Below are 24,324 nucleotides of genomic sequence, written 5' to 3' on the forward strand. Positions count from 1 at the left end.
CATTTCTTGACTGTGAAAAGTACCTTTTTGGGCTAGGCTAAGAGCTAGACCATTCTTTTACAAAATTTGGGGAAGTATGTATTAAAAAGTAATCTTAATTATTAAGTAATATAACATAAATTAATTTTCCTCTATATGCAACAACAGTATGCTAGAACTTTTTCAGTAAATATGGGCATGAAGCAAGTTCTCACTATTATTTTATAGAATTTTAGAATTACTGGCAACAACACAAGAGAAAGAAATTCAAGGCATAAAGATAGATAATGATTTAAAATGATTCTTATTTGCTGATTATATGATGATATATTCAAAAAGCCTAACCAAGTAGCAAAGTTACTAGTTAATCCAGTTAATAGCTTTACCAAAATATCAGGCTAAAACAAAAGCCCTCAAGAGTGAACTGCATTTTCATATAATAATAACAAAATACAAGAAACAGTGATAGAAAGGGAAATCCCATTTCAAATAACTACAAGGTATATAAAGTATCTAGGGATTGATCTGCCAAAACACATAAAATCTGTAATAGATCTAATTACAATAAACTTTTAAAGGATAAAGAACAACTTAAATAGTTGGAGGAATATTCTCTGCTCAGGTCTAGGATGAGCCAATATAATAAAAATGACTATACAACCAAAGTTCCTTTACTCTTCTATTGTAAAATAATCAAATTATCTAAGGGATGCATTATGGAATTCAATGAAATAATAATAAATTTATTTGGAAAAATAAAAAAAAAGTGTGATTGGCAATGATGAAAAGAGGGAGAGTTGGGGGTTGGAATAACATTTCTGGACTTCAAACTATCCTATAAAGCATCAGTCATAAAATTGATTTAATGAGACATATTTAAATAGAATTACATTAGACAAGGGAAAATCAGTAACAATGGAAGTCAAATGTGTAGTGTTTTGTAAATTAGAAAACATAAATTAGGAAAGAATTTGGAATAAAAGCCTTTGGGAAAACTGGAAATAGTAAAATCAGGCACAGACCAACACTTTATAACATTCCAAAATATATTCTAAAAGAATATGTGACCTTAATATTAAAGATCATATAAGAAATAGAAGAGAAACAGATCATATACCTCTCATAGTTACAGGTTGGAAATGTATTCTTAGCCAAAACTAGGGATAGAGACAATTATAGATGCTAAAATTGATAAATTTTCATGAAATTTAAAAGCTAAGTAAAATTAATGTACCTAAGATAAGAAAGAAAGTGATGGAATGAGAAAAAAAATTTTGGTTTGTATGATTTGCCCTTTTTAATTTGATTAGATAAATTTTTATCTGTTTCATTACCCTTTTCAGTATAACTTTTAGATTTCTTTCTCATTACTATGTTTCTTAGTGACCAATTTAAGCAAATCTTATCTAATTTTTAATATCTTTTCTTTGGCACTTATTTTAGTTTTGTTTATTTGTTGGCTTTCTATTTTAAAGAATGCTAATGTTATCTATCTCTAGGGAATGAGGAGGGAAGAAAAAAGTGAGAATTTTTTACATGATAATTTAACCATCTATTTAAAAGGAATAGTAAATTGTACATGATAGATTTCAGTTTCATTTGCAACCATATTTTTATTGTACCATGTCATGGAAATACTTGTTTTATTTCACAATTTAAAAATAAAATAAATATGAAAAAGAATGCATATTCAGTTCAATAATTTTCTTTTTCTATTTTGTTAATAGGTGTTCAAAGGGATATGGTTTTCCCTTAAAGGATTACTTTAGCCACATCTCAGAAATGTTTGTATATTGTTTTATAATCATTATTTTCTTTCATATAATTATTTTTCTATGACTTGTTCTTTTATTCATTAATTATTTGGGATTACATCATTAAATCTCCATTTGTGTCTATGCCTTTTTTTGTTGTCCCTGAATCAAAGACTACTTATGCTATGTAAATGAGGTCTTACTTATTTATATCTTTTTATATTTGTTTGAAAGATCTTTGTGCCCAAGTTCATGTTAAAATTTTGTAAAAAGTTCCCTATAGTAAAGAGAAATTTATATATCATCTTTCTGTCTATTTATCTATTTATTATATTCTTTTATTGCCCCAATTCAAAGATTTAATTCTAGTTTCTCTTGACATTTTTTCAGTTCTTTATTTACCCCTTTGTTTATATTTCTATTAAAATTATCCTAAACAGAAAGAGATAATGAAGTCTACTTTAACCATTGTGTTTCTATCTATGACTTTTTATAGCTCATATAATGTTTCTTTTACAAATTTGGATACTACATTAGTTTGCAGCATATTATTATCAATATCAATTGTTCTACTATTAGTTTTTAATATATTTTCTTGTTTATCATATTTTATTTTTGAATGTTTATTTTGTTTGTTAGGCAACATTGCAACTCCCGTTTTTTCCCCCTTTTTTGGATTAGCTTTTGTATAGCAAGTTTTTTTCATCCCCTCATTTTTATTTTGGGTATGTTTTTGACTTTTGAATGTTTAGATTGTAAGTAACAAGTTATAAGGTTTTTTCTTTTCATTTTATTGACTTTTTTGATTCATTCACATTTGAAGTTATGAGAGTAAGCTTTATATTTTCCTCCATTTGTCTGTAACATTGTTTTTCCCCTTTCTGCTATAAACTCAGTGTTCTTTCTTCATTTACTTTAGTTTAATCTTTTCAAAAAGTGATTCTATTCCCACTGGCTCTTTCTCTCAACTCATTCTTTTCTCTTGTTTGTTATATCTTTTCTTTGGCCATTTTACTTGTCAATTACTTTCTTTCATACTTTTATCTGTTTAATTCTGTGAAGTAGATTCCCTTTCCTCTATGGCTTTCCACTAGTCCTGTTTATCACTTTTTAATTTAATTTTTAATTCCTTTTAAAGGCAGTTTTTTTCTTACTCTCTTTATTATTCACTTATCTGGGGCAACTAGATGGCATAGTGGACAGAGCACTAACCCTGGAGTTAAGAGAACCTGAGTTCAAATCTGGCATTAGATATTTATTAGCAATGTGACTCAGAGCAAGTCACTTAACCCAAATTGCCACTCAAAAAATTATTCCTCTTCTCTTTCTGTTTACTTTACATTGTTATCTTCTGGCTCATTAACTATAAAATTGTCTAATCTCTCTTTAATCTTTGTATTCTTCATAGAATCAAAACTTCTAAGGTATTCATTCTAATCTTTCATCTCTAAACAATTTCTTCTATTTCTTTTTACTGCCCTAAGTAGTAGAACTTATCCTATGGATTTCTATTTTCCATTTTATTTCACTCCCCAAACCATGCTAATTCTAGCATGACAGAGAGCTCACTGTCCCATGGTTGGGCACCCCCTTTACCAACATCTTTGATAAGCTATCCATGAATGATACCCTCTGTTTGGTTACCTTCTTTTCCCTGTTGCTCCAAAGTCTCCTCCCTATGGCCATGTCCTTCTGTTCTTATAGATGTTAAATAGTATTAGGATTTTCACCTTCTCCCCTCTTGAGGTAGGATGAATTGTTCTTTTAAGTCTATCATAATCAGCAAAACATACCCATCTCCCTTTACAGAATACCTCTGTATGCATAGGAACATTCATCAGTGGATCTCCTTCTCATCACCAAAATAAGACCTCCATTCTTTCTCACCCTTTTTCAGTCTTTTCCTTGTCCTACTCCTCTACTTAGTTGCCTTCTTTCTCTCCTCTTTTTGAGATATTGCAGGAGTCACCTCATTTTTTAACTTCAGTTTGGTCTGGGAACATCACGTATTTCTCTCTGTTTCCCTACAGCTCTCCTGAGCCATCCATGCATATCTCTATTTTGTGATGTAGTTATGCAAAAGATATCAATTTACCAATAAGCAAAATGTCAAATTCTGTCCATAATGCCCAGGCTCACTTTTACATTGTTCATTGTTACCACTACCTCATATTATTTGCTATCCCTATCTTCTTGTATACAATGAAAAAGAAAACTTTAACTAGTTTCTCTATGTTACTCTTGTTGCTATCCTTAGCTGTTTCATTCATCCAACTCCTCTTATATTTCTGTTTTTTCCTCTTATTTTCCCCTATTACTCACTTTCTGGCTTTGACGATTCTGATGGTGGTATTCCTGGGAATTGGATCTCAAAATGTTTCAGCTTCTTCCCATATTGAGAAATTCAGAGTTCCTCAGCCTTGGTCTTTGTTCCAAATGACTTTAGGAGAGACAGCACTGGTCCAAGAAGGATACTAGGTTTTTTTCTCTCAAGTTTAGTTGATTTTCACATAGTTTTTCCTCTGATGTTGACCTGTTCAATTTTCTTTCACTGCTTCCTCTTTTTCTCAGTTCTCTGGCCCAGTGTTGACAGTTCATAGGATTGCTACACTTATGGTATGGTGTTCATTTCTGTAGGACTGTATGGGTTGTTCATGGAGGACTAAGATCTCTTGTATGAGGGCTGCTGAGTCCTTTTCAGGGCTTCTTAATTCACCTTTGCTGTACACCCATCATCCAACACTCACCTGTGTCCCTGGAGCTATAGCATATACAGTAGCTACACCTCCAGGAAACAGTCTTGGCTGGAAGGCTAATCCAAGTTGAGGAGAAACAATAAGCATCAAACTCACTGGTTAGTTAAGGGGGTGTCTACTCCAAGTATGTGAAGACTTTGTATGGCAGAATGGATTAATGAGAACTGCATTTTGGGCTACCACTAGATGGCTTGACTTTTGTTCTGCCACTAAACTACAATGACTCTGGAAAAAGGAAGCATTTGTATAATTCTCCCCCACTTAATTCTAGTTCATGTTCAAATGAAGAAATTACCTCTTATCCATGTTTTCTTTCAAACATTTTAATGTTATTGATCCTCTTCAAAAAATGAAGGATGAACAATAACAGTATCTGATAATTTTTGTGGTTTGCCTTCCCAAGCTTCTGGGGAGGGGAATGGTGGAGATCAGAGTTGAGTTCTATTTCAAGCTCAGAAATCTGCCTTGTCCCTTTCCCTTTGTTATTCCACACTGCTGTAGAGATTTTTTTGCAGCATAGAATATTGCTCCTAAGGCACTGACTATATGTCAGGCCCCCAGCAAGTTTACATACCTTTGGGTTTGTATCTTTGTGCCACTGGAAAGGAAACATGAATAGATTGGGCTTAATTGCAGGCTCATGGATCAGGTTCTTAAGTCATTTGTATTACCACTATCTTATTGGGCAGTGAACAAGAGGGGGTTGAGTGACCTCAAGATAGAAGTAGATTCATATTTTTATGCCTTTTAAAAAATATTTTTTCTAGCTGTCCTTGTCCATAGAGACAGGTAAAGGTGCTTTATTTTTTGTTAAAAGGTTGTGGCAATCAGGAAAAAGTCTAGTTCCATATTTTCTTGATCATATGACCTATTAAATAGATAAAATACATGCAAAACCAAAAGTTACAACCCAATTGATATAGTCCAAAGATATGAACAAATAGTTCTCTGAAGAAAAGTTGTAAACCATTGTGAGCCATATGAAAGAATGCTCAAATTATGAATAGTAAGCAAAATGCACATCAAAATAGTTTTCAGTTTTATACCTTCTAAATAGACAAGACTGACAAAAGATAAAAATAATCAGTCTTGGAATGTTTGTTGAAAAATAGACATGCTACAATATTGTTAGTGGGATTGTTAATCAGTACAAGTATATTAGTAAGTAAACTGGGAATAGGCAGATGAAGGGCCTAAAATCGCCATATTCTGTAAGATAGAAGGCCATTAACAGGTATTTCCAAAGAAAGCTATTAGAAGAAAGTTCCCATAAGCACCAAAATGCTTATATTTGCACTTTTGATGATAGCAAAAAACTAGAAACAAAATAAATGTCCATAAATTGAGTTGTGGGTAAACAAATGTTTTTACTTGAATATAGTAGAATATTACCATGCTATAAAAATAATGAATGTGTTGTCTACAAAGAAATAAGTTCCTGCACTAATGCAGAACAAAAAAAATCATGAAAATAATATATAAACCACAATATAAATTAAAAGAATAAACACTACAATATTTAAAAGCAAATACTGCAAAATTATAATTCAATGACGATTTTACAAAAGAAAAAATAAACAAGAAGCAACCTCCTCTCATTTTTTTGTAGAGATGGGAGACCTCAAAATGATTTACATTTTTTTTAGGAATTCATTTTACCTTGATACAATCATTTATGATAAAATTCTTTTTCTGATCTTTACTGCTTGTACTAAATGTGGCCTCACAATTAACACCAAGAAACATTGCTCAGCACCATCCATCCATGAAATTATCAGTTATGGCATATTGAGAAGTCCTGAAGGCTATGGATAAGTTCACTTAACCAGGCAGTATACTTTCCAGGAATTTGCAGATTAATAATGTGTTTAATATATGTATTGCCAGAACTAGCTCAGGGTTTGAGAGGCTCTGAAGTAGTGTTGGAGAGAAGAGATATACTTACTACCAAACTGAAGGTCTATAGAGTCCTTATGATGACCTCATTGTTGTATGCCTGTGAAACCTGGACCATATATCAGTGCCAGGCCAGGAAACTGGATCACTTACATTTGAATTGTCTTAAGAAGATTCTGAAGATCATCTGGCAGCACAAGATACCAGATGCTGAGGTCCTTTTTCAAATTAAATTGCCAAACATTCACATTTTACTTTTGAGTGGTACAAGGACATTCTATTACAATTATACACCACAACTTGTTCTGCTATTCTTTAATTGATGTGCATGCCCCCAATTTCCAATGTTTACCACCAGAAAGAGTTTCTATATGCATTTTAAACCTGATAATTTAGAGCAAAAGAATGAATATTTACAAAAATACAGAGGACTCAAAGAAATAAGAGGAAATAGATTCTTTAACCACAAATGACAAAGGGAAATCGAACAATCTATAAACTCCACAAAAATTAGGGTGAACAAGTTTGGAACTATATGAAGTTACAAATGAATTCTATCAAGCTTCAAGGTTATGCAAACTATTTGAAATATAAAAAAGGAAGCACTTCCAACATCTTGATGCAATATGATACAGAGTTGGTCTTTGTAACAAATTTTAGTGAGGCAAAGCAGAGAAATGAAGCTATAGAGCAATATTTGTAATGAATATTGATGCAAAAATTCTAAACACAGCTTTTACCAACAGGTTACAACAACATATTAGAAAGATTATATATGACAACTAGATTGTTTTTATACTTGCATTGCAGGGTTACTTTAGCATAAGAAAGGCTAAATTACATTATTAATAAAAATCATTTGATTATATCAATAGATGTTGAAGAATATTTGGACAAAATGAAGCATGAACTTTTTATTAAGAAGTCTAGAAAGCATAGTATTGAATGAATTTTTTCTTAATATGGGGAAAATCTATTTAGGTATATATGTACAACTATATTTATAGCATTTCTTTTTATTTTGCTGTTCAGTTTTAGTTATGTTCAACTTTTTGTGATCCCATTCAGATTTTCATGGTAAAGATACTGGAGTAATTAGCCATTTCCTTTAACTTGTTTTACAGATGAGAAAACTGAGATCACATTGTTGTAAGTGTCTGAAGCCAGCTTTGAACTCAGGAAAATAAGCCTTTTTGTTTCTAGACCTAGCACTCTTTCTGCTGCACATCTAGCTGCTCAACTCTTTTTATAGAAACCCCAAATTAGAAAACTAAGGACTGCCCATTAACTGGGGAACATTAAAACCATTTGTGTTATATTAATGCAATAGAATACTATTGAGCCATAAAAAATGACAAAGTGAATTTAATCGATAATTTAATTGATAATTTCAGAAAAAAACTGTGAAACTTTGTATTAGCTGCAGAATTTAGAGAACACTTTATATAATGACAAGAATGTAAAGAAGTACAATTTTGAAAAATTTTAGAATTTTGATCAATGAAATGAGAAGCCACAAATTCGGAAGACAGTAGATGAAAAACACCACTTACTTTCAGAGGGTCAATGAAATTAAAATTTAGAGATAAATTTATTTTTGGAAATGACCTACATGGGGATTTGTTTTGCTGTATCCTTCATATTTATAATAAAAAGTGCTGTTTTCTTCAGTGCTGGGGGGGAGTAGTGTTAGTGGGAGATGCAGATTGTAAATGTATGTAAGAAATGTTAAAATTAAAATCAGTCTATATAATTTGCAATGGACAATAATTTCTTAAGATTCAAGATCAAAGATTCCAAAAATGAGTTGGGTGGAAACAAAATAGGAAAAGTGTTGGAATCCTTACTAACTGCTAACTAATTAGAGTTGATCTAATCTTACAAGAAGATGTTTTGGCCAGAACCTGAAACAAGGTACTAAGTAGAACTAATCAATACAAGGCTTGTGTTCACACCTTTACTCATTGGAGTTCAATGAGTTCACACCTCCCTTGAAGCTCATTGGGCCAGAGAGCACTATGGGAGAAAACCCATAATCCCATTCTCTCAGAAGAGGCAGATAAAAGGCCAGCGATGAGGGATCTATGGCAGAATACATTTTTTCCTCTTGGCTGGCTGATCGCGCTGGACTTGAGAGGAACGACTCTGGTGCAGAGGACACTGACGGATTTCAGCAGAGCTACGCCAGAAGCCCTCTCTCCGCGGCAAGTTGGTGGCTGGGCTCCCCAGAAGGAGATAAGAGAGACCTTCCATCTCTGTCTTGGCTGGAGGCAGAAGAAAGCAGAGGCAGAGGCTGAAGGACAGAACCTTTGGATTTGGAGACATCCGAAGGGCTCCAAGCCTCTAAACCGGCTTTGCCTTGAGAAGAACAAGAGCCCCAGCATTTGAACTCATAACAGAAAAGAAAGTACTAGATTTCATTAGTATCTACATATCTTAATGGATAATTTCTTGGCTTATGAGCTTTGGTTTCCCTCTGAATGGATGTTAAGTATCTAGCATAATTGCTGGTTTTATTCCAATCAATAAATAAGATTTTCTCTGGCATGAATAGGCTGTCATTCTTCTTCTTACCTCCCTAGTTCTTTTTTTTTTTTTCATGTTGGGATAAAGATAAATAAAAAGAAGGATTTGTTTTCTCTTTTCCTCATCTCTAAGACTAATCAAGAATATTTTTATTTTACTCATTATAGTTCATAGTTTTTTTTTTTTTGTTTTTTTTTTTTTTGAAATTTACTATTTTCTGTACAAACAGAAATAACATGGAACTTTTTTCATGGGTGTCTTTACTAAAAGATATTTTTGAATAGCAAAATTCACTTTATGACTTATAAAATGAACTTGGACTTCCTAACAGGAACAGACTCATTACCTTAAGGAATACTCTTTAGTCACAGTTGAAAAAAAAATACTTATAAGAAAATATTGGAGTTTTACAGACTTAAGAACGGCAGAATGTAAATCAGCTCACTTTCAAAGACAATGACAGCAGTGATTATTAATCATTGCTAAATATACTAATGACACTTTCGATCTTCAAGTGAGTCCTATGTGCTTTTTGTAGGCCTTTTCAAGGACATTGTTTTGAGCAGTGTATTGAATTCTCTAGACTGATTTACCTAAGGGAATACAAATGCCAATGCTTAAGTTTTGACCACAGAATTAGCTTTATCCTCACTAACCTTCAGGGACCAATACTCACGTGTCATCATTTTAACAGCTGAGAAAAATAATTCCATCATTTTTCTTGTTCATAAAGTTGAGGACTCCTAAATATTCATGCATATTGTGTCCTGTTTGTGCCTTTATATAAAATACAAATATGCCTTGCTTTGTGAGGTTAGATTCAATGAAGGAGTGGTATATGTTCACCACAGCTATTAATGTGTCAGCTGTTCCAAAAAGTAATCATTTCATTGCACATTCTTGAAACCAAAGCTTATAATTCTTCCAATTATTGTATTTTGAGATAACCAATGTGAGTGCTTGTTGTTGGGTCCCAAAACAGCAGCATCTTAAATCTTAAGATGGATTTGCAAAATTGGTTTTCAGTACTTTCCATTCTTTGTGCTAAAAATGAAGTTTATTATTATTAAGTTGTTTCATATTACTTCTTGTCAAGAAAAGGAAGGAGTTGGCATGGATTTCCCATGTCCTGGAAGGTTACTTCCATAAAAAACAAACCCTACATGGGTAGGAAGGCTATTGGGAATATACACTAAAATGTACAACATAATTCGGCAGGTTTTTTTTTTTTTTTTCTGCCACAGATAGAAACTTTAAGTGATTTTTTGTGTTGTGATTTAGCAAAGGTAATAGAGCCAATGAGCATTAAAATTTGAACTTTATGAATATGTATTTAAAAGATATCCTCTTTATAAAAATCTGAACCATATTGTAGGAGAATTTCAGATCTCTCCAAAATGTTTATGTGTATGTTTACAAATACCTGCAAAATCTATACAAAAAGGTGTTTGTGCCTTGCTACACACATTTGCAAGTTATAATTATGAAATAATGGGACTAATCTATATTTTAAAGAGACAAATATGATAGAATTTATATATCTAAAGAAAAAAATGTTCTTTTTTGCACCTTGGGAAGAGAATTTATGTTCAGAAAAAGCAGTTAATTGTTATGGGCCGACCTCTGAACTTAAAACAAGGATGCTTAGAAGGTACTAACTAGGTGGAATTGATGAGACAGTGGTTATCTAGTTTAGCATAGTTCAGTTTGATTGATTTAATCTTATAACAAATAATAGTTTCCTAGTGATTAGTTTATGTATATTAGTAAATGATTAGTTTATACTCAATGTGGAACATATAAACAGGGACCGAGAGCCACAGAGGACAAGCACACTAGAAGCTCTCAGAGCCAAGGAGCCAGAAAGTCATTTCACCTTCAGTCAGGGTTCTGGTGGCTGGCCTGACCTCCTGCACTTCCCCCACTGAGACCAAGGCCCATCTGAAAGGCTCTCCAGAAAGCTGCCCAACCCCAGGAAGGAGATAATAAAGGATCTGGACTTTAACACCTAGCTGTTCTTGTTGTGATTACTGAACTGAAAAGAAGGCTGCTTCCAGAAGCCCCCAAGAAACCTGAACCAGAGAACATTATAATTAATAATTGGAAAAGAGTCACAAATTTAGTCAAAAGATGTGATCAAATTTTCATTCCTCCACTATCTGGATGTTTGTAGCCATAATCAGTGTTTTAAATACTATGAAGTTCTTTATAAAGAAGAAGGTTCATTATTCCAATGATTATTATTTTGACTATATTTGCTCAAAACATTTATTACAATTCCTCCTTCAGAAACTGTTCTATTACTTCACAACTCTTGCTCTGGAGACTTCCACGTATATATTGATGTTCCTTAAAATACTATTATTTCTCAGTTCTTCAACTTGCTCCTTTGTGTTACTTTTTCCTGTTCCCCATCTCAGCTAAACAGAGAGCCATGTGCTTGGTACTGTCACCCCCAATAAATACTCCATTTCCAGATTGTTATTCTTTGATATCCCCTTATTTAATTATAATCTTTTTTCATTCACTTCTACCTCTGCTTTTGTACCCCCAAATTTCTTATTCCTCTTCATCATGACTGTCAATAATTTGATTCTTCATCTCTTTGCCAGATTATCTCACTTAACTACACTTTCCTCCTTTCTCCATCTTGTCACTGTGATCCAGTTAAACTCTATGATGCCATCTTTTTTTTTAATTCCTTAAACTCTTGTCATATTTGATATGATAGGTCTCTGATCTTGCTCTGCTTACTCTATAAGTCCTGTATTACTCTGCATCTGCTGCATTTGCTCCTACTCACATGCTGCCAAATGAAGCTTGAGCAAATCATGAAACAATATTGACTGTCATTTCTAAAATATATAGAGAATTGACTCAAATTTATAAGAATTCCAGCCATTTTCCAATTGATAAATGGTCAAAGGATATGAATAGACAATATTCAAATAAAGAAATTGAAATTATTTCTAGTCATATGAAAAGGTGCTCAAAATCACTACTGATCAGAGAAATGCAAATTAAGTCAACTCTGCGATACGACTACACATCTCTCAGATTGACTAAGATGACAGGAAAAGATAATGATGACTGTTGGAGGGGGTGTGCAAAAACTGGGACATTGATACATTAATTGTTGGTGGAACTGTGAATGGATCCAACCATTCTGGAGAGCAATTTGGAACTATGCTCAAAAAGTTATCAAACTGTGCATACCCTTTGATCCAGCAGTGTTACTACTGACCTTATATCTCAAAGAGATCTTAAAGTAGGGAAAGGGACCCAAATGTGCAAAAATGTTTGTGGAAGCCTTTTATGTAGTATCAAGAAACTGGAAACTGAATGGATGCCTATCAATTGGAGAATGGCTGAATAAATTATGATATATGAATGTTATGGAATATTATTGTTCTGCAAGAAACGATCAGCAGGATGATTTCAGAGAGGCCTGGAGAGACTTATATGAACTGATGCTAAGTGAAATGAGCAGAACCAGGAGATCATTATACACTTCAACAACAATATTATATGATGATCAATTCTGATGGATGTGGCTCTCTTCAACAATGAGATGATTCAAACCAATTCCAAATGTTCAGTGGTGAAGAGAGCCATGTACACCCAGAGAGAGGACCGTGGAACTGAATGTGGTTCACAGCATAGCATTTTTACTCTTTTTGTTGTTGCTTGCTTGCATTTTATTCTGCTTTTTTTTTAAACTGGTTTTATTTGATTTTTCTTGTGCAGCACAGTAATTTAACATATATTTCTATCATGTTTAACATGTATTAGGCTACTTGCCATCTAAAGGAGAGCATGGGAAAAGAAAGAGAAAATTGGAACATAAAGTTTTGCAAGGACTAATGTTAAAGAATTGTCCATACATATGTTCTGAAAAATAAAAAAAAAAGCTTTAAGAAAAAAAGAAAAAAGAAATTATATTGTTTACATCCACTACACATTTTTTTTTGGTAACCTCAACTAGGTCCTCCTTGCCATAAGTCAATCTTTTTTTGTACCTTCCTAATTGATTCGCTATTCCCCCTCACCACAGTGGGTTGTTCAGCTTCTTTCATCATTCCTCCCACAACTCTCCTTTCCTTAGGAGCTTGCCTCATATTAATGGAAACAAATGAAGTTATTCTTCATACATTTTTTCCCTTTCAGATCACATCTCCTAGATGCTTTATGTCATTATTATACCCTTCTGTTCTGTTTGATACAATGAGGTAGTCCTTCTTGCCAGGGGAATCCTTCAATATACATAAGGTATCCCATTCTGTCCCATATTCTCCTGCAGATTGACCACTCTATAATCTCTACTCTTTTATTTCTCTACTAACTGCTTTCCTGTTATATGCAAACAGTCCTATACCTCCCCTATCTTCAAAAATCCCTCACTCAAGCATCCATCCCTATTAGCTATTATCCCATATTTCTCCTCTCTTTTGGAGATAATCTCCTTGAGGAGGTCATTTACAATATATGCCTCCATTTCCTTTCCTCTCACTCTCTCTTAACTCTCTTCAATCTGGCTTGCAGCTTTATTATGCAATTGAAATTGTTCTCTGGAAAATTATGAGTGGACTCTTAATTCCCAAATATAAGGTCTTTTCTCGATCACTATTGTTATTGACATCTTTGTAGCCCTTGACTTTATTGATCATCCTCTTCTTTATGATTTAATTTCTCCAGACTTTTGGGACATGACTCTCATATAGTTCTCTTCCTACCTATTTAACTTCTCCTAAGTCTCCTTTTCTAAAACCTCATCCAGGTTATGTCTAATAGCCACTGTGTTCCACTGGGCTCTGTCCTTGGGTTCCTACTCTTCTTCCTCTATCTTGTTTAACTTGATTATCTTATCAGATTCCATAGACAAAATAATTAATTTTACGCAGAAGATTCTCAAAATTACTTAATTCCTAATCTTTCTGCTGACCTTTACTCCAACTATTAGACATCTCAAAATGGGTTTCCCATACATATCTTAAACTCAATATGTCGAAAATTAAACTTATTGTATTTACCCCAAAATGCTCTCTTCTTCCAAAGTTTCCTATCACTGTTGAGGGGACATACTATCATAACAGGGGACATACAATCATAACAACAACTCACTCTCTTGTAACAAAGAGATGCAAATTGACTAAGAACATATGATTCACAGTCTGTGTCAAAGAACTCCCCATTGCCATACAAAGGAGAAGGAATGATTCATTATAACTTCTAGGTTACCTTCACTTTTTTTCATCACTCAGAATTTCACATCCTTTTATTAATCTTCCATTTCATTGATTGTCATTTTGCATATTGTTCTTTTGTCCTCCCTTTGTTTCATTTTGCATCAGTTCCTAAAAATTGTCCTTGTTTCTCTGAATTTCACATAGTGGTTATCTCTTACTACACTAATTATTCAATTACATTGATATACAACAGTTTTTTCTTTTTCAAATAATGCTAAAGCTTTTGACAATCATTTTATATTCAATTGTCCATTAATACAAAGACTAATTATTTTTCATACTGGATAAATAAAGAAATTAAAGTTGTGAGAATATAAAGGATTTGCTAAGATAGAATTTGTCTATGTGTCAGAGACATAATTTAAACACTTTTGTTCAATTTTACAATTTTTTTTGGTACAATTTTTAATGTTTATTGATATCAAATGACAGTTCTAAAAATTTGAACTGGGAAGGTAAGCTGGTGTTCATATTTCTATTATGTTTATATTGTACTCTAAAATATTTTTCTTAATTTCCAAAATAATACATATATTGATGCTCTTTTATTATTATTCTAGCAGTGGCTCATTTGAGAAGGAAGGCTTTTAAGAAAGATATATATATATATATATATATATATATATATATATATATATATATATATATATATATATTTGCTTAAGTGCAGTTTAACAACAAAAATTAAAGTTACAACAACAATCTTTACCTTGACTTCAGTATTAGGCCTTTAGGAAATAACATTTTATGACTACACTCTTGTATAGTTGGTTAACTGTATCTGGAAGCATTATCATAGAACAAAAATTGTCCTTTTCATGGTCACAAGCTTATATTCAAATTTCTTTCCACCCACCTTTTAAAAAAAAATGTATTTCCTTGTTGTTAAAGCTGATTTTCTTTAACATTCTCACATGACACAGATCAACAGGGAAATCAGCTCTATTAAAGGAGATCTTTAGGATGAAATCAACTGTGGAATGTTTTACAAATGTGGTTCAATAAACTCCATATAATTTCAAAAGAAAATGATGCATACAAGAGCATCCTGGGAATTAGCATAAAAAACAGTGTTTCACTTAGACTCAAGCAAGAAGGACCTTTGGGAGAATAGGGCCATTTTCAAATAGCCTGATTGGGGGAAAAAAAATCTCTTACTGGGGTTCTAAAGAACAAAATTTGCATATTAATAGAAGATTAAAGTGCCCATCAAGTATTCTGAAGCAGTTACTTTCTCTTGTCTATTTTGTTCTTCACATAAACATCTTTCATAATAAAAAGAAACTTGTGCCTCTGCAGTGATTTCAATGAGTCTCCAAGGTTTTCTATTACAATAGGACAGATTTTTTTAAACGTCTAAAACCTTTGGAAAAAGCTCTTTGGATTGTTATTTATTAACAAAATAAAAGGGTTACTTTTAAGCAAAAAAAAAAAAAAGGGGGGGATTCTTTTGAGAAACAATATATCACAAAATATGTTTTAAGAATAGAAATTACCTAGCTTTTTCCCATCTCCAAGTCTCATAGTAATGTAACAATATAGATTTCAAGTTGAATTTTTACTTATAGTAAAAATAAAGATAGCAAAAAGGATTTTTCCACCTCCAATGGGAGAAATGATTAGAGAAATCCAGCATTCTAATCTGGATTTAATTGTAGCAATTTAACCAGAAACTTCCCAGGTTAGCACATATTAATAGTGTAGAAAAATATTTTTTTCTTAATGGTTGGTTTTGGTGATAAAGAATAATTGATAAAAAATTTAAAAAAATACCTGAGTCAGAGAATGAGTACAGACAAAGCTTCAATTTAGAGCTGTGCCATGTGAGAAGCTTTTACTTAGAGATTTCACCTTTAATAAAAATTTGGGTTAACCATGATAGAAGGCAGTGTTGTCAGCCATCCACTTCACTGTGTGTACAATACACCCTCATACAGTACTTTTTTTTTTCTTTTTTTGGCTTTATAACTTCTAATTGTGAAAGGTAAGGATAGAATCTCTTGCTAATGCTTTATCAGGCACTTTAGCAGGAGCAGTCATATGGAACATAGATTTTTTTTCATTGATTTCAATATGAAGAACATCCTTTTTTTGGATAAATTCCCTAAGCCAGATGACTTAAAAATATCATTTCTCTGCCCCTTCAATTAAGAATGTTTAGAATCAAGATGAATCTTACGCGTATTAGTTTTTTTATAATATTTCATGATCCTAAATAGGAAATAGATATTTCTGTCCTGTCAAGACCTATATCCATTTCCTATAAATGTATTATGTGCAACTTCAGCTTGAAAATGATTTTTTTTCACAATGAAAATCCATGCCTCTTTGGAACTGGCTTTACTTCTTTCAGTATTTGAAAGCCTCTAACCTCAGTGACAAAGAAGCTCACCAGAGTGTTCATACCAGAGCTATGAGAGCTTTGGAAAAAGTCCTATAGCATGGATGTGTTCAATTTTTCTCTTTTTAAAATGCTCACAAAGCTGATGAGATTCATGGTATTTCCCAGTCCTGTCTGAGTGAGCTACTACTGCTTGCCATTCTTACTGATCTAATGCAGAGAGATCTCTGAGTGGGGGCTTGAGCACTTGCTGTACTTTCACACCTCCAACGGTGCAAGGGCTTTTCTCACCACCACCCTCTTTTACTCCCAGTTATCCAGTTTTAGTCCTCAGTCCTCACCACCCACCTGAAATATCTCAGTATCTGCCCTAGATTTGTGACACGCTTAGTCTTCCAATCCTTTTTCTGAAATAAGGTTCTTCAACCGAGCTGCCTTCTTCATTTAAAGCACAAGGTAGAGGTTTCCTGGTGAGAGATTGCCTCTCATAACTCCCACCTCAGCAGGATTCCTATCAGAAGATTGATAAAGCACAGATAAAAATCAGTAGTTTAAGAGAACTGTTTCCACAAGAGTATATTTCCTACATATGACTCTTGGCTGGTCTAATAATTTTCAAGTCTTTTGGAAACCATTAAAAAAAAAAAAAAAAAAAAAAAACATTGTGAGGCTGACCAGACAATTTTGCAAAGTAGAAAGTAAACAAAATAACTTTGCACAGAAATATAATCTTTAAAATTTCTTCTTTTTTCTTTTTTTTATCTTTGGATTTTCAAAGCTACTTCATTATAATTTCTCCCAATGATTTCAATATGAAGGACATTATTTTTTCCAGATTAATAACTTAAATTAGAAAAAAAAATTAAAAGAGCTTTTATCTGTTCTTTTGACTAAGAATGTAGGGACTCAAGATGGATCTTATGTTTATTAGTTCTTGAAGAATAGAAAAAAAATTGCAGATTTCTCTTTTTTTTATTTTTATAATCACTCCAAGAGGAAATTTTTTAACTTAAGAAACCAAATTATGATAAGGACATTGTTGTATCTCTCAAAATCTTTTGTTTTGGGGAATATTCTTGCTATATTTCTCTATCTGCAACTATTGACTTCATTTCAACAGCAGAAACTAATGATTCCATATATGTGAGACATAGCAAAGGGGACTGACCTTGGCTAGCCTCTGACAATTACTAGGTATGATACCATGGGGAAGTTATTGAATACCTCAGTTTCTCTTTAATGTATTTTCATATTATTATTAGCTCTAGACAAATTGCTGGTCTGCACCTGTGGAGCAGGATTCCATCTTGAGAGTTCCCTACACTGATTACTGATGAAAATCAAGGACCTAGACTAAAGAGAAAAAAGGAAATAAGAAAATAAAAGAAAGCTACATGTTTCTGCGGCTAGTTGAAAATAGCATTTGGTTTCTTGGCCCAGAGTATTTTACATGTTTTGGTACTGCTCATCTACACCCATACAAACAAATGATTTTTTTTTTGAAGCAAGTTAACCCATGCTTTTTCTAACTGTATTTTTAAACTTCAAAGTCAAATATAAAGACTTATCATATCATCTTTAAAATAATATCTTAAAAACCTTATATTTCAATGTCTTGGAAGGGAATGGAGAGGGAATGTTCGGATCTGATTCAATTCAATTATTCAAATATCTGTGCAGTTGACTACACAGAGTCCATGCAAGACCTGCAAGAAACTCTCCAGGAACCTCTAACCAGAAAAAAAAAGTTAGTTTCTCAAATCCTGTCAGAGCTGCACCAGAAGACTGGACAAGAAGGAAAGAAAGGGAATGTTGAGGACACAACCTACATTGGGCTTCAAGGAAACAAAAGCAAAAGCCAGAGACTATAGTAGAGGGTGACAGTTTCAATCACCCCATCCAGAATTTCAGTAAGAAAAGAACAGCAGCAGTACCAAACCTAAAACTGTATTATTAAATAGCAGTCATCAAAACCATTTAGTATTGGCTAAGAAAGAGAGTAGTAGATCAGTGGAATAGATTAGATACATATGACACAATAATCAAGGCCTAAATCTAGTATTTGATAAAATCTCCAAATTCCAGAATCTGGAATAAGAACTCACTAGTTGACAAAAATTGCTGGGAAAACTTGAAAATAATTTCAGAAACTCAGCATAGACCTACATGTCATACCCCATACCAAAATAAGTTCAAAATGGGTACATGATTCCGGCATAAAAGCTAACACTTTAAATAAATTAGGAGAGCAAGGAATAATTTGTCTATCAGATCTTTGGAGAAGGGAGGAATTTATGAGCAAAGAAGAATTAGAGAATATTATGAAGGTACATGGATAACTTTGATTATATTAAATTTAAAAGTTTTTGCACAAACAAAACCAACAGAAACAAGATTAAAAGGGAAATACAAAGCTGGGAAAAATCTTTACAGTCAGTATTTCTGATAAAGATCTAATTTCTAAAATGTTTAAAGAACTGTATCTAGTTTATAAGAATACAAGTCATTCTCCAATTGATTCCCTAAATGTTCATATCAAAGGATATGAGCAGACAATTTTCAGATGATGAAATTAAAGCCAATTAGAGTCATATTAAAAAAAAATGCTCCAAATCACTATTCATTAGAAATATGTAAATTAAAACAACTCTGAGGTACTATCTCACACTTCTCAGATTGGCTAAGATGACAGGAAGAGATAATGATGAATGTTGGAGGGACACTAATGTAGAGATGGACACTATGGGAGTTGTGAATTGATCCAACCATTCTGGAGAGCAATCTGAAACTCTGTCCAAAGGGCTATCAAAATGTTCACATTCTTTGACCCAGCAGTATCACTATTAGTTCTGTATTCCAAGGAAATCATAAAGGAGTGAAAAGGACCCACATGTGCAAATATATTTGTAGCAGTTCTTTTTGTGCTAACAGAATTGGAAATTGAGTAGGATGCCCATCAATTGAGAAATTACTGAATAAACTGTGGTATATGAAGGTAATGGAATATTATTGTTCTATACAAATGATGAACAAACTGATTTTAGAAAGGCCTGAAAAGATTTACAAAAATTGATGCTGAGCAAAACAAGCACAATCATTGTATGTAATAATGTTAAGAATGTGCTCTGGTTAACTATGAAAGACTTGGTTCTTCTCAGTGGTTCAGTAATCCAAAGCAGTCCCAATAGAGTTTGGATAGAAAATGCTATCTGTATCCAGAAAAAGAATTATGGAGATTGAATGTAAATCAATACATGCTATGTTCACTTCTTTTTTCTGTTTTTTTTTCCTCTTCCATGGTTTTTCCCTTTTTCTCATTTTTCTCTACCAACATGATTCATAAAGCAAGGTGTATTGAAATAAATTAATTAATTAAAAAGGACAAGAACAACAGTATCCAGATTATGTAGGTGATATGACCATACTACCTCATTCAAGAATATGGAAAAGTACAAGGTCTTTGACTACCTCATCCAAGAGTATGAAAGGTACAGGGTCTTGTACTGGCAAAGAGTCCCAATTCAGAAATTAAGTCTTAAAAATAGAAATGAGCAGAATAAGACTCTATACAATGGAAAAATACCAACAGTTAAAAGAAACCCAAGATATAAACTCAAAAGGTGGGAGTAACTGCATAAGCCACAAATAGAGTCTTAGGAGAAAAAAATGGTTTAGACAAAAGGACTCCAAAATTAGATGGAAGAAATTAGGTAAGAGATTAAAAATGGAATGTTCTCTTGAGAAAAAATAGGAGAGATATTAAATAGCACAGAATAAAAGATAGAATTCTTTATCCAAGTGAGCATATTGAAAAATAGAATTTTAGAAGTCCAGGCAATTTTCTAGGATAGGAAGTATTAGAATAAACTCAAAAGGGGCAGCTAGATGGCACAGTAGATAGAGCACTGGTCTTGGAATCAGGAAGAGCTTCTTTCAAATAAGGCTCAGACACTTAACATTTCCTACCTCTGTGACCCTGGGCAAGTCACTTAACTGCAAATGCCTTCACACACATAAAAATGAATAAACTCAAAAGATTTAAATATAAAAAGTCACATTATAACTTCATTAGTGGAAAAGATAAGAGAAAAATTTTCATAAATATAAATAAAGTGCATCCCATAGAACCACTATTATTTTATATAGTTTCAAAAATGCTGTAGAGCAAAACTAAAAGGAAAAAAAAATTGCAAATATAAAATGAAAATTTTTTTGTAGAAGTAAAATCATTGTTAAATATTAAAGGAAGGGAGTAGAAAGCACTCCTAAATAAGAGTAATTCTCCCAATACATCATTCTACTTCTATCCTTATTTTGTCAGAAAAAAGATCTTAGGAGCTTTTAAGGATCTAAAGAGTTTTGAGCTTCTCATCTTTTCATAGATATCTTAGGTAGTATCTCAGAATAGCATGGCGACAAGGACAGACTTGCACAGATTCAAAGCTTTACAAAGAGTCCAACAAAGAGTTCCATGCTTGAGGGCATTAAGTCATTAGCAAAAGGACTTCTTAGAACTGAGTTACATTTTTGCTGTTTGCTAGCTAAACTTAAACCCACCTTTTTGCTAGACTCAATAAATACTCTTTTTTTTATAACTTTTTATTGACAGAACCCATGCCAGAGTAATTTTTTACAGATTATCCCTTGCACTCACTTCAGTTCCGATTTTTCCCCTTCCTCCCTCCACCCCCTCCCCCAGATGGCAAGCAGTCCTTTACATGTTGAATAGGTTACAATTCAATAAATACTCTTAAGAAACTTTCTTACAGACTTTAATATAGGGGAAAAGTGTTTTGTGCCAATTATTCTTACTAGTACTACTAGTATTCTTGTCCTTACTTAAAAATATTTTTTTCTAAAAGATAATTAATTGGCCAGTTAACTGATATAAGCCAATAGTCATGGCAGCAACCTCCCAGGGAGGACTCATGAATCTTGGCACAGGAAAAATTCTTCCAAATTTCTTAATGCTATTTTCTAGGCTCTGGTGAGACATGCAACTATGCTATGGATCTTCCAGGATGAGTTGAAATAGAATCTTCCAAAGTTGAGCTAAAAAAAAATTACTAAGTGTGTATTATGCACCAGGTAATGAAAACACAAATGCAAAAGACAAGCTACTTAAAGAGCTTACACAAAAAGGAGCTTGTGTATAAGGAAATGATGCCCAAAGAAGGCTGTAGAAATCTAGGAAATTATAGAGAAAGTAAGTAGAAAAAGAAGGAAGGGATAGACTTGCTATCCTTTATTCTGATCAGTTGGAATATTATGTTCAATTCTGGGAACTCCAACAAGGATTTAATAAGGCATTTGGAGAAAAACAATCAGGATGTTGCAAAGCACTGGGTCCATATACATGAGGGTTGGTTGAAGAAGAGGTAGAAGGAGATGTTGTCCTTAGAGAAGAACAGACTCAAGGGCAACTTACTAGCTATCCTCAAGTATTTAAAGAACTGCTGTTGGCAGGACAGATCTGGGAACTATAGGGGAAAATTGTCCAGGGACAGTGGACATATGTATGTTATGAATTCATTAAAGAAAGGTATAATCCTAATCTCTGGGATGACTTCTCTCAAAAGCTAATTTCTTCATTTAATATGTTTTTCTTTCAGGAAGTATCCCTTGGCAGAGACAGAACCATAGGATGGATGAGCCTGGGCCTGACTCAATGTGGCATTTCTGTTGTTCTGATATTTGTTCTCAGTCTCTAACCCTCTCTATTGAATTGAAATTCAGCCTTTTATTGTTCTAGTGTGGCTGGGTCCACAGACTGATTCTTTGGTAATTAGCTGGCAAAGGCAATGTTAGTTAACTAAAGCACAGAATAGGCCCCAACAGTCTATAGCCCATCAAATTACCAAGACTTGGATAAAGGAGGTTAGATACTGACCTGTTCTTTCTCTTTTGTTCTGATCTTCTTAATAAGAGAATCAAGATTCCCTGGAGGGGACAAAAATGACAATTCTGAGTCACTGTCATTGTTCAGGGAAAACCACAGCAAACACCTTTAAATCAGGAAAGAATTAAAATTACCCATATTCTCATATTTTTAATTTAATTTTTATTTTTAGGCCTGCTACTACATATTTCTGCCATTGACTTGATGAAGCTGAAGAGAGCCAGTGACTTCCTTTAATTAAATCTCTGAGGACTAATAGATTTCTAATTCTCTTCCCTCAGCACTAAGACAGTTCCCTCCAGATTAGAGACCCCAAATATGGATGTAAATAAATAGGAAAAAAGATTAGAACTGACCCCAGAATCTCCTCAGACATGTCTTTTGCCTTTTTATTTTCCATATTGGAATGAAACATGGTGAATAAACTCCTTTTCCTCTCCTGCTCTTATCAATGAATAAAAAATTAAAGTAAAAAATATATTTGGGAAAATATTTACAGTAAATTTGTCTCAGAAGTTTTAATATCCAAGAAATTTAGGTAACTGATGCTGATGTATAAGAACAAGAGCTATTATCAGTAGATAAAAGGGCAATAGATATGAAGAAGCAATTTTCAAAAGAAGATTCACAAATTATGACCAACAATATAACATTATTTCTGGGACTGCTTTTTATAGGATTTTGGGGAAATGGTGGAGTAGGTCAGAAAATCCCAAACTCTCCATATATCCTCCACAAATAAAAGAAAATTGTGCTTCAGAGGCAAACACAGCTCTGTAAAATCAAATAAAATTCAAGGCAGAAAAGAGGTCCTTCTGGGTCAACACCAGAAGAACTCAAAAAAAAAAAAAAAAAAAAAACAGGACCAGAATTTAATCAGTGTCCAAGTTAGCTCCACTGAAACAGCAAACAGGCAGCCCTGGGGCTAGCTGAGTTCAGTGGTAGACTCAGCATTAACCACAGGAACTTTTATCTCTTGGAAAGTGGGAGGATTCAGGACCTGAGTCTAGAAAAACTGAGTGAACCTCTCCTGATAAGAAATATCTGTGCTACAGAGATATGGGCTTGGGCATATAAGAACCAACATTCCCAGGTGAGTGCAGAAGTAGTAAGTACAGAAGCTACTGGCTGCAGGCATTTCCAGGAGGGTGGAATTTTAGTGCAATTTTTAGGACAAAGGGGAAAACTGAAGTGAAGCTAGAGGCACCACCACCACTACCTTAGGATTAGAGGTAAATTGTACTAATAAGTTTTTATTTTTAAGAAAATGATCAGGACAAGGAGCAGCTAGATGATGAAGTGCATAGAATTCTAGCCCTGAAATCAGGAGGACCTGAGTCCAATCTGACTTCAGACACTTAATGCTTCCTAACTGTGTGACTCTGGGCAAGTCACTGAACCCCAATTGCCTCAGGAAAAACAAATGAGGACAAAGAGAAAAAAAAACAACCATAGAAAGTTGTGGTGATTTTCTTCTTTTAAAATATAATATGATGGTTCTCTCTGGGAGAAAGCAGGTTTCTCAGGGAGGTTTTCTGGAGGCAGCCTTAGTGTCAGTCAAAAGTAATAATCACCCAAATGCAGCCAGGTGATTAAAAAGTTCAGATCTTTTATTGCCTTCAATATAGCCCATTTAGCTTAGAGGCCTATCTCTCTGCTTGGTTCCAAGAGCTCCCTCTGAATGTGTCCAAATCCAAAGATTTGTCCTTCAGCCCAGCCAGTATAAAAGTGAATCTGTCTTGCCTCTGAGAGAGGGCTTGTGGGCTTCCTCCCAGAGTGCTCCTCTCTGACCCCAGTCAATGTTCCAAAGTAACTCTCTCTAACCCAAAGTAACTCTCTTCCAAGAGAGGGCTTCTGGCTGAACTCACTTGACACAGTCCTCTCAATCTAATTCAGCTGAACTCTCCTAACTGGGCCTCTGCTTTCT

This window comes from Antechinus flavipes, chromosome 1, assembly GCF_016432865.1.
Source record: "Antechinus flavipes isolate AdamAnt ecotype Samford, QLD, Australia chromosome 1, AdamAnt_v2, whole genome shotgun sequence".
NCBI lineage: Eukaryota > Metazoa > Chordata > Mammalia > Dasyuromorphia > Dasyuridae > Antechinus > Antechinus flavipes.